Raw genomic sequence first — 11,076 nt, forward strand, 5'->3', positions numbered from 1 at the left:
TTGCCCCCGGCCACTGGAGCAGCCAGCACCCCCTCGCCGTCAACACTCTCTCCCCGTTGGGACTTTGAAACTTTTCTGACCGTGCAAGCTTCGTCAAACGGCAAGGGGGCAGGCTGCGGTCTGTGCCCGGCCTCCTGGGGTCCTGCCCGGGCACATCGGAGGCTCAGCCTGGGTTTTCCGCCACCACTGGTAGGTGCGCTTTGGGGGCCCTCCGCAGCCGCCCCGGGCCACCCCTGCAGCCAGCACACTGCTGCCAACAGCCCGCTCTCCATCACCAGCCAGCCCCTCTGTACACATCTGCCGGGGGGGTGCTTTTTTTGAGACATACTGTCACTTTGTCAAAGACCGCACACCGCTCGTTCCCTTATACCCCGACAAGGTGTTCGTGGTGACGTTTTGCGAGGCCTTATTTTACCGCCGTCGGCGCTATCAGGGGAAGCAGGCCCGCTCCTTCCGCCCTCCTGGAACCGTGCCTCGGCCCGGAGCGGCCAGGTTTACCCTCATACCGGTTCTCGTGACCTGCATTGACACTCGGCTCTTCCCCAGCCGCCGTAGCTCCCGCCGGTCCCAGCCAGCCAGGTCCGCCCCCCTGGCCGGCGCCTGGAGCGTTTGGACTTTGTCATTTTCATGACTTGTCTCCTCAAACTTTGTTCGACTGCAAGGGGGGGGGGGCTGCCGCGGTCCGTGCCCAGCCTCCAGGGGTTGCCCCCGGAGCAGCCAGCACCCCCTCGCCGTCAACACTCTCTCCCCGTGGGGACTTTGAAACTTTTCTGACCGTGCAAGCGTCATCAGACGGCAAGGGGGCAGGCTGCGGTCTGTGCCCGGCCTCCTGGGGTCCTGCCCGGGCACATCGGAGGCTCAGCCAGGGTCTTGGGCCCCTACTGGTAGGTGCACTTTGGGGGCCCTCCGCAGCCGCCCAGGCCCACCCCTGCAGCCACCACACGGCTGCCAACAGCCCGCTCTCCATAACCCCCCAGCCCATTGCATACATCTGCTGGGGGTGCTTTTTTGACTTCCCCCATTTTGGCCTATGGGGAAAGGCCGGGGGGGGAAACCTCCAGAGTCAGGCCGACCTCCTGGAACTCCAACCCGGCCTGGAGCCACTGGTTTGTCCCCTTCCCGGTTCTCAGGACATGCGTCGACACTCGGCTAAGCCCCGGCAGCCACAGCCCCCGTCGGCCGGGCCAGCCGGGTCCACCACCCTGCCCGGCGCCCAGAGCGTTTGGACTTTGTCGTTTTTTTCTCCAAGACTCGCCTCTGGCACATGCCATGGGCTTCAGCGGGGGCTGCTCCCCGCCTCCTGGGTGTCCTGCCCGGGCACATCGGAGGCACAGGCAATGTCTTGAGCCACCACTGGTAGGTGCACTCAGGGGGCCCTCCGCAGCCGCCCTGGGCCACCCCTGCAGCCAGCACACTGCTGCCAACAGCCCGCTCTCCATCGCCCCCCAGCCCCTCTGCATACATCTGCTGGGGGTGCTTTTTTGACTTCCCCCATTTCGGCCTATGGGGAAAAGCCAGGGGGAAAACCTCCAGAGTCAGGCCGACCTCCTGGAACTCCAGCTCGGCCTGGAGCTACTGGTCTGTCCCCTTCCCGGTTCTCAGGACCTGCATTGACACTCGGCTCAGCCCCAGCCGCCGCAGCCCCCGCCGGCCCGGCCAGCCGGGTCCGCACCCCTGGACGGCACGCCTGGAGCGTTTGGACTTTGTCATTTTCATGACTTGTCTCCTCAGACATTGTCCGACTGCAAGGGGGGCGGCCGCGGTCCGTGCCCAGCCTCCAGGGGTTGCCCCCGGCCCCTGGAGCAGCCAGCACCCCCTCGCCGTCAACACTCTCTCCCCGTCGGGACTTTGAAACTTTTTCTGACCGTGCAAGCTTCATCAAACGGCAAGGGGGCAGGCTGCGGTCTGTGCCCGGCCTCCTGGGGTCCTGCCGGGGGACATCGGAGGCTCAGCCAGGGTCTTGAGCCACCGCTGGCAGGTGCACTCTGGGGGCCCTCCGCAGCCGCCCATGCACACCTCTGCAGCCTGCACACTGCTGCCAACAGCCCGCTCCCCATCACCCGCCAGCCCCTCTGCATACATCTGCTGGGGGTGCTTTTTTGCCTCCCCCCGTTTTGGCCTATGGGGAAAAGCCAGGGGGAAAACCACCAGAGTCATGCCGAACTCCTGGAACTCCAGCTCGGCCTGGAGCTACTGATCTGTCCCCTTCCCGGTTCTCAGGACATGCATTGACACTCGGCTCAGCCCCGGCAGCCGCAGCCCCCGCCAGCCCGGCCAGCCGGGTCTGCCCCCCTGGCCGGCGCCTGGAGCGTTTGGACTTTATCATTTTCATGACTTGTCTCCTCAAACTTTGTCCGCCTGCAAGGGGGGCGGCCGCGGTCCGTGCCCAGCCTCCAGGGGTTGCCCCCGGCCCCTGGAGCAGCCAGCACCCCCTCGCCGTCAACACTCTCTCCCCGTTGGGACTTTGAAACTTTTCTGACCGTGCAAGCTTCATCAAACGGCAAGGGGGCAGGCTGCGGTCTGTGCCCGGCCTCCTGGGGTCCTGCCCGGGCACATCGGAGGCTCAGCCAGGGTTTTGAGCCACTGCTGGCAGGTGCACTCAGGGGGCCCTCCGCAGCCGCCCAGGCCCACCCCTGCAGCCAGCACATGGCTGCCAGCAGCCACCACACAGCTGCCAACAGCCCGCTCTCCATCGCCCCCCAGCCCCCCTGCATACATCTGGCGGGGGTGCTTTTTTGACTTCCCCCATTTTGGCCTATGGGGAAAAGCCAGGGGGGACACCTCCAGAGTCAGGCCGACCTCCTGGAACTCCAGCTCGGCCCGGAGCCACCGGTTTGTCCCCTTCCCGGTTCTCAGGACATGCATTGACACCCAGATCTTCCCTGGCAGCCGCAGCTCCCGCCGGCCCGGCCAGCCAGGTCCGCACCCCTGGCCGGCGCCTGGAGCGTTTGGACTTTGTCATTCTCATGACTTGTCTCCTCAAACTTTGTTCGACTGCAAGAGGGGCTGCCGGGGTCCGTGCCCAGCCTCCAGGGGTTGCCCCCGGCCCCTGGAGCAGCCAGCACCCCCTCGCCGTCAACACTCTCTCCCCGTTGGGACTTTGAAACTTTTCTGACCGTGCAAGCTTCATCAAACGGCAAGGGGGCAGGCTGCGGTCTGTGCCCGGCCTCCTGGGGTCCTGCCCGGGGACATCGGAGGCTCCGCCTGGGTCTTGAGCAACTACTGGTAGGTGCGCTTTGGGGGGCCCTCCGCAGCCGCCCCGGGCCACCCCTGCAGCCAGCACACTGCTGCCAACAGCCCGCTCTCCATCACCAACCAGCCAGCCAGCCCCGTCTGCACACATCTGCCGGGGGTGCTTTTTTTGAGACATACTGTCACTTTGTCAAAGACCGCACACCGCTCGTTCCCTTATACCCCGACAAGGTGTTCGCGGTGACGTTTTGCGAGGCCTTATTTTACCGCCGTCGGCGCTATCAGGGGAAGCAGGCCCGCTCCTTCCGCCTTCCCGGAACCGTGGCTCGGCCCGGAGCGACCAGGATTACCCTCATACCGGTTCTCATGACATGCATTGACACTCGGCTCAGCCCCGGCAGCCGCAGCTCCCACCGGCCAGGCCAGCCGTGTCTGCCCCCCTGGCCGGCACGCCTGGAGCGTTTGGACTTTGTCATTTTTTCCCCCAAGACTCGCCTCTGCCAACTGCCAAGGACTTCAGCAGGGGCTGCCACGGCTGTTCCCCGCCTCCTGGGGTTCATGCCCGGGCACACCGGAGGCTCAGGCATTGTCTTGAGCGACTACTGTTGGGTGCTCTCACGGGGCCCCTCCACACCCCCAGGCCGACCTCCAGGGGCTCCAGCCCGGCCCCAGGGGCAGCCAGCACCCCTTCGCCGTCAACACTCTCCCCCCGTTGGGACTTTGAAACTTTTCCGACCGTGCAAGCGTCATCGGACGGCAAGGGGGTAAGCTGCGGGCTCTGCCCGGCCTCCTGGTGTCCTGCCCGGCCCCGTGGGGCGGACAGGCAGGGTTTCTCACCCACTACCCGTAGGCACTCTCAGGGGGCCCTCCGCGCCCTCAGGCCGCCCTCCCCGGGCTTCCCCCGGGTCCGCGGAGCAGCCCGACACCCCTCGCCGCACCGTCTCTCGCCCCCGTTGGGACTTTGAAACTTTTCCCCCCCGTGCAAACCTCACCGGGGGGCAGAGGGAGAGACCCGCGGGCCGTGCCCGGCCTCCCGGGACTCCCTCCGGGCAGCGCGGGCGGCTCGGACGGGGTTTTGAGCGAGTGCTGGGGGGGGTGTCTTCGGGGGCCCCCCGCGGGCCCCCCGGGGCACCTGCGCGGGGTGGCCCCTGCTGCCAGACACCCACTCCCTATCGACCATCCAGCCCCCCTACATACATCTGGCGGGGGTGCTTTTTTGAGTTCCCCCATTTTGGCAACTTGGCACATCCTATGGGGAAACCGGCAAAATCATGCCGACCTCCTGGAACTCCGGCTCGGCCTGGAGCCGCCGGTTTGTCCCCTTCCCGGTTCTCAGGCATTTTCGGACTTTGTCATTTTTTCAGCACTCTGTCAATGCGGCCAGCGGGAGCTGCCGCGGTCTGTGCCCAGGCACCAGGCTCTCCAAACGGACACCGGCGGAGGGTCAGGGGGTGTCTCGGCCAGATACTGAAAAACACTCAGGGGGTGCCCAGGCACCAGGCACTCCAAACGGACACCGTCGGAGGGTCAGGGGGTGTCTCAGCCAGATACTGAAAAACACTCAGGGGCGCACGGGGGCTGCACAGGGCCACCCCGGGCGGCCATATTGGCGGCTGGGACCCCCTATTCAGCAAACGCCAGGGGGCGCTCAGGGACACCCGGGGGCTGCTCCACTCGCCCCAGGCCGGCCTCCCTGAGGCGGGCACGTTAGCGGCTGAGACCCCCTCTCGAGCAGAGACCGGGGGGCGCTCGGGGACACACGGGGGCTGCTCCACTCGCCCCAGGCCGGACTCCCTGAGGCGGGCACATCAGCGGCTGAGAACCCCTCTCCACCAATGACCGGGGGACGCTCAGGGACACACGGGGGCTGCTCCACTCGCCCCAGGCCGGCCTCCCTGGGTACCCAGGCGGGCACATTAGCGGCTGAGACCCCCTCTCGACCAAAGACCGGGGGCGCTCAGGGACACGCGGGGGCTGCTCCACTCGCCCCAGGCCGGCCTCCCTGAGGCGGGCACATTAGCGGCTGAGACCCCCTCTCGACCAGAGACCGGGGGGCACTCGGGGACACACGGGGGCTGCTCCACTCGCCCCAGGCCGGACTCCCTGAGGCGGGCACATTAGCGGCCGAGACCCCCTCTCGACCAGAGACCGGGGGGCGCTCGGGGACACACGGGGGCTGCTCCACTCGCCCCAGGCCGGACTCCCTGAGGCGGGCACATTAGCGGCCGAGACCCCCTCTCCACCAGAGACCGGGGGGCGCTCGGGGACACACGGGGGCTGCTCCACTCACCCCAGGCCGGACTCCCTGAGGCCGGCACATTAGCGGCTGAGACCCCCTCTCCACCAAAGACCGGGGGGCGCTCGGGGACACACGGGGGCTGCTCCACTCGCCCCAGGCCGGACTCCCTGAGGCGGGCACATTAGCGGCTGAGACCCCCTCTCCACCAAAGACCGGGGGCACTCAGGGACACACGGGGGCCGCTCCACTCGCCCCAGGCCGGACTCCCTGAGGCGGGCACATTAGCGGCTGAGACCCCCTCTTCAGCAAACGCCAGGGGACACTCGGGGACACACGGGGGCTGCTCCACTCGCCCCAGGACGGACTCCCTGAGGCGGGCACATTAGCGGCTGGGACCCCCTCTCCACCAAAGACCGGGGGGCGCTCGGGGACACACGGGGGCTGCTCCACTCGCCCCAGGCCGGACTCCCTGAGGCGCGCACATTAGCGGCTGGGACCCCCTCTCCACCAAAGACCGGGGGGCGCTCGGGGACACACAGGGGCTGCTCCACTCGCCCCAGGCCGGCCTCTGTAGGTACCCAGGCGGGCACATTAGCGGCTGAGACCCCCTCTCCACCAAAGACCGGGGGGCGCTCGGGGACACACAGGGGCTGCTCCACTCGCCCCAGGCCGGCCTCTCTAGGTACCCAGGCGGGCACATTAGCGGCTGAGACCCCCTCTTGACCAAAGACCGGGGGACACTCAGGGACACACGGGGGCTGCTCCACTCACCCCAGGCCGGCCTCCCTAGGTACCCGGGCGGGCACATTAGCGGCTGAGACCCCCTCTTCAGCAAACGCCAGGGGACGCTCAGGGACACACGGGGGCTGCTCCACTCGCCCCAGGCCGGACTCCCTGAGGCGGGCACATTAGCGGCTGAGACCCCCTCTCCACCAAAGACCGGGGGGGGGGCGCTCGGGGACACACGGGGGCTGCTCCACTCGCCCCAGGCCGGACTCCCTGCGTACCCGGGCGGGCACATTAGCGGCTGAGACCCCCTCTCGACCAAAGACCGGGGGACGCTCAGGGACACACGGGGGCCCCTCCGCGCCCCCAGGCCGACCTCCAGGGCCTCCCTCCCGGCCCCTGGAGCAGCCAGCACCCCCTCGCCGTCAACACTCTCTCCCCGTTGGGACTTTGAAACTTTTCTGACCGTGCAAGCTTCATCGGACGGCAAGGGGGCAGGCTGCGGTCTGTGCCCGGCCTCCTGGGGTCCTGCCCGGGCACATCGGAGGCTCAGCGGGGGTTTTGAGCCACCGCTGGCAGGTGCACTCAGGGGGCCCTCCGCAGCCGCCCCGGGCCACCCCTGCAGCCAGCACACCGCTGCCAACAGCCCGCTCTCCGTCACCAGCCAGGCCCGTCCGCGCACATCTGCCGGGAGGGAGCTTTTTTTGAGACATACTGTCACTTTGTCAAAGACCGCACACCGCTCGTTCCCATATACCCCGACAAGGTGTTCGTGGTGACGTTTTGCGAGGCCTTATTTTACCGTCGTCGGCGCTATCAGGGGAAACACGCCCGCTCCTTCCGCCTCCCTGGTACCCTGGCTGGGCCCGGAGCGACCAGGATTACCCTCATACCGGTTCTCACGACCTGCACTGACACTCGACTCTGCCCCGGCCGCCGCAGCTCCCGCAGGCCCGGCCAGCCGGGTCCGCCCCCCTGGCCGGCGCCCGGAGCGTTTGGACTTTGTCGTTTCTTCTCCAAGACGCGTCTCTGCCAACTGCCGTGGACTTCAGCGGGGGCTGCTCCCCGTCTCCTGGGTGTCCTGCCCGGGCACATCGGAGGCTCAGCCTGGGTCTTCAGCCCCTACTGGTAGGTGCACTCAGGGGGCCCTCCGCAGCCGCCCAGGCCCACCCCTGCAGCCAGCACACGGCTGCCAGCAGCCACCACACAGCTGCCAACAGCCCGCTCTCCGTCACCCCCCAGCCCCTTCTGCATACATCTGCTGGGGGTGCTTTTTTGACTTCCCCCCTTTGGCCAATGGGGAAAAAGCTAAGGGGAAAACCTCCAGAGTCAGGCCGACCTCCTGGAACTCCAACCCGGCCTGGAGCCACCGGTTTGTCCCCTTCCCGGTTCTCACGACATGCATCGACACTCGGCTCAGCCCCGGCAGCCGCAGCCCCCGCCGGCCCCGCCAGCCCGGTCCGCAACCCTGGCCAGCGCCTGGAGCGTTTGGACTTTGTCATTTTTTCTCAAAGACCCATCTCTGCCAACTGCCGTGGGCTTCAGCGGGGGCTGCTCCCCGCCTCCTGGGTGTCCTGCCCGGGCACATCGGAGGCTCAGGCAATGTCTTGAGCCACCGCTGGCAGGTGCACTCAGGGGGCCCTCCGCAGCCTCCCAGGCCCACCCCCGCAGCCAGCACATGGCTGCCAGCAGCCACCACACAGCTGCCAACAGCCCGCTCTCCGTCACCCCCCAGCCCCTTATGCATACATCTGCTGGGGGTGCTTTTTTGACTTCCCCCCTTTTGGCCTATGGGGAAATGCTAAGGGGAAAACCTCCAGAGTCAGGCCGACCTCCTGGAACTCCAACCCGGCCTGGAGCCACAGGTTTGTCCCCTTCCCGGTTCTCACGACATGCATCGACACTCGGCTCAGCCCCGGCAGCCGCAGCTCCCGCCGGCCCGGCCAGCCCGGTCCGCACCCCTGGCCAGCGCCTGGAGCGTTTGGACTTTGTCATTTTTTCTCAAAGACCCATCTCTGCCAACTGCCGTGGGCTTCAGCGGGGGCTGCTCCCCGCCTCCTGGGTGTCCTGCCCGGGCACATCGGAGGCTCAGGCAATGTCTTGAGCCACCGCTGGTAGCTGCACTCAGGGGGCCCTCAGCAGCCGCCCAGGCCCACCCCTGCAGCCAGCACACGGCTGCCAGCAGCCACCACACAGCTGCCAACAGCCCGCTCTCCGTCACCCCCCAGCCCCTCCTGCATACATCTGCTGGGGGTGCTTTTTTGACTTCCCCCCTTTTGGCCTATGGGAAAAAGCTAAGGGAAAAACCTCCAGAGTCAGGCCGACCTCCTGGAACTCCAACCCGGCCTGGAGCCACCGGTTTGTCCCCTTCCCGGTTCTCAGGACATGCATAGACACTCGGCTCAGCCCCGGCCGCCGCAGCCCCCGCCGGCCCGGCCAGCCCGGTCCGCACCCCTGGCCAGCGCCTGGAGCGTTTGGACTTTGTCATTTTTTCTCCAAGACTCGCCTCTGCCAACTGCCGTGGGCTTCAGCGGGGGCTGCTCCCCGCCTCCTGGGTGTCCTGCCCGGGCACATCGTATGCTCAGGCAATGTCTTGAGCCACCGCTGGTAGGTGCACTCAGGGGGCAGTCCGCAGCCGCCCGGGGCCCACCCCTGCAGCCAGCACACGGCTGCCAGCAGCCACCACACAGCTGCCAACAGCCCGCTCTCCGTCACCCCCCAGCCCAACTCTGCATACATCTGCCGGGGGTGCTTTTTTGACTTCCCCCCTTTTGGCCTATGGGGAAAAGCTAAGGGGAAAACCTCCAGAGTCAGGCCGACCTCCTGGAACTCCAACCCGGCCTGGAGCCACCGGTTTGTCCCCTTCCCGGTTCTCAGGACATGCCTAGACACTCGGCTCAGCCCCGGCCGCCGCAGCCCCCGCCGGCCCGGCCAGCCCGGTCCGCACCCCTGGCCGGCACGCCTGGAGCGTTTGGACTTTGTCGTTTTTTTCAAAGACTCATCTCTGCCAACTGCCGTGGGCTTCAGCGGGGGCTGCTCCCCGCCTCCCGGGTGTCCTGCCCGGGCACATCGGAGGCTCAGGCAATGTCTTGAGCCACCGCTGGTAGCTGCGCTTTGGGGGCCCTCGGCAGCCGCCCAGGCCCACCCCTGCAGCCAGCACACGGCTGCCAGCAGCCACCACACAGCTGCCAACAGCCCGCTCTCCATCACCCCCCAGCCACTTCTGCATACATCTGCTGGGGGTGCTTTTTTGACTTCCCCCGTTTTGGCCTATGGTAAAATGCTAAGGGGAAAACCTCCAGAGTCAGGCCGACCTCCTGGAACTCCAGCTCGGCCTCGAGCCACCGGTTTGTCCCCTTCCCGGTTCTCACGACATGCATCGACACTCGGCTCAGCCCCAGCAGCTGCAGCTCCCGCCGGCCCGGCCAGCCCGGTCCGCACCCCTGGCCAGCGCCTGGAGCGTTTGGACTTTGTCATTTTTTTTCAAAGACTCGTCTCTGCCAACTGCCGTGGGCTTCAGCGGGGGCTGCTCCCCGCCTCCTGGGTGTCCTGCCCGGGCACATCGTATGCTCAGGCAATGTCTTGAGCCACCGCTGGTAGGTGCACTCAGGGGGCCCTCCGCAGCCGCCCAGGCCCACCCCTGCAGCCAGCACACGGCTGCCAGCAGCCACCACACAGCTGCCAACAGCCCGCTCTCCGTCACCCCCCAGCCCATCTGCATACATCTGGCGGGGGTGCTTTTTTGACTTCCCCCCTTTTGGCCTATGGGGAAAAGCCAGGGGGGAAACCTCCAGAGTCAGGCCGACCTCCTGGAACTCCAACCCGGCCTGGAGCCACAGGTTTGTCCCCTTCCCGGTTCTCAGGACAAGCATAGACACTCGGCTCAGCCCCGGCCGCCGCAGCCCCCGCCGGCCCGGCCAGCCCGGTCCGCACCCCTGGCCAGCGCCTGGAGCGTTTGGACTTTGTCATTTTTTCTCAAAGACCCATCTCTGCCAACTGCCCTGGGCTTCAGCGGGGGCTGCTCCCCGCCTCCTGGGTGTCCTGCCCGGGCACATCGGAGGCTCAGGCAATGTCTTGAGCCACCGCTGGCAGGTGCACTCAGGGGGCCCTCCGCAGCCTCCCGGGCCCACCCCCGCAGCCAGCACACGGCTGCCAGCAGCCACCACACAGCTGCCAACAGCCCGCTCTCCGTCACCCCCCAGCCCCTTATGCATACATCTGCTGGGGGTGCTTTTTTGACTTCCCCCCTTTTGGCCTATGGGATAATGCCAAGGGGAAAACCTCCAGAGTCAGGCCGACCTCATGGAACTCCAACCCGGCCTGAAGCCACCGGTTTGTCCCCTTCCCGGTTCTCACGACATGCATCGACACTCGGCTCAGCCCCGGCAGCCGCAGCTCCCGCCGGCCCGGCCAGCCCGGTCCGCACCCCTGGCCAGCGCCTGGAGCGTTTGGACTTTGTCATTTTTTCAAAGACTCATCTCTGATAACTGCCGTGGGCTTCAGCGGGGGCTGCTCCCCGCCTCCTGGGTGTCCTGCCCGGGCACATCGGAGGGTCAGCCTGGGTCTTGAGCCACTGCTGGTAGGTGCGCTTTGGGGGCCCTCGGCAGCCGCCCAGGCCCACCCCTGCAGCCAGCACACGGCTGCCAGCAGCCACCACACAGCTGCCAACAGCCCGCTCTCCGTCACCCCCCAGCCCCTCCTGCATACATCTGCTGGGGGTGCTTTTTTGACTTCCCCCCTTTTGGCCTATGGGATAATGCCAAGGGGAAAACCTCCAGAGTCAGGCCGACCTCATGGAACTCCAACCCGGCCTGAAGCCACCGGTTTGTCCCCTTCCCGGTTCTCACGACATGCGTCAACACTCGGCTCAGCCCCGGCCGCCGCAGCCCCCGCCGGCCCGGCCAGCCCGGTCCGCACCC

The sequence above is a fragment of the Eleutherodactylus coqui genome, unplaced genomic scaffold (genome assembly GCF_035609145.1).
Source record: "Eleutherodactylus coqui strain aEleCoq1 unplaced genomic scaffold, aEleCoq1.hap1 HAP1_SCAFFOLD_503, whole genome shotgun sequence".
Classification (NCBI taxonomy): Eukaryota; Metazoa; Chordata; class Amphibia; order Anura; family Eleutherodactylidae; genus Eleutherodactylus; species Eleutherodactylus coqui.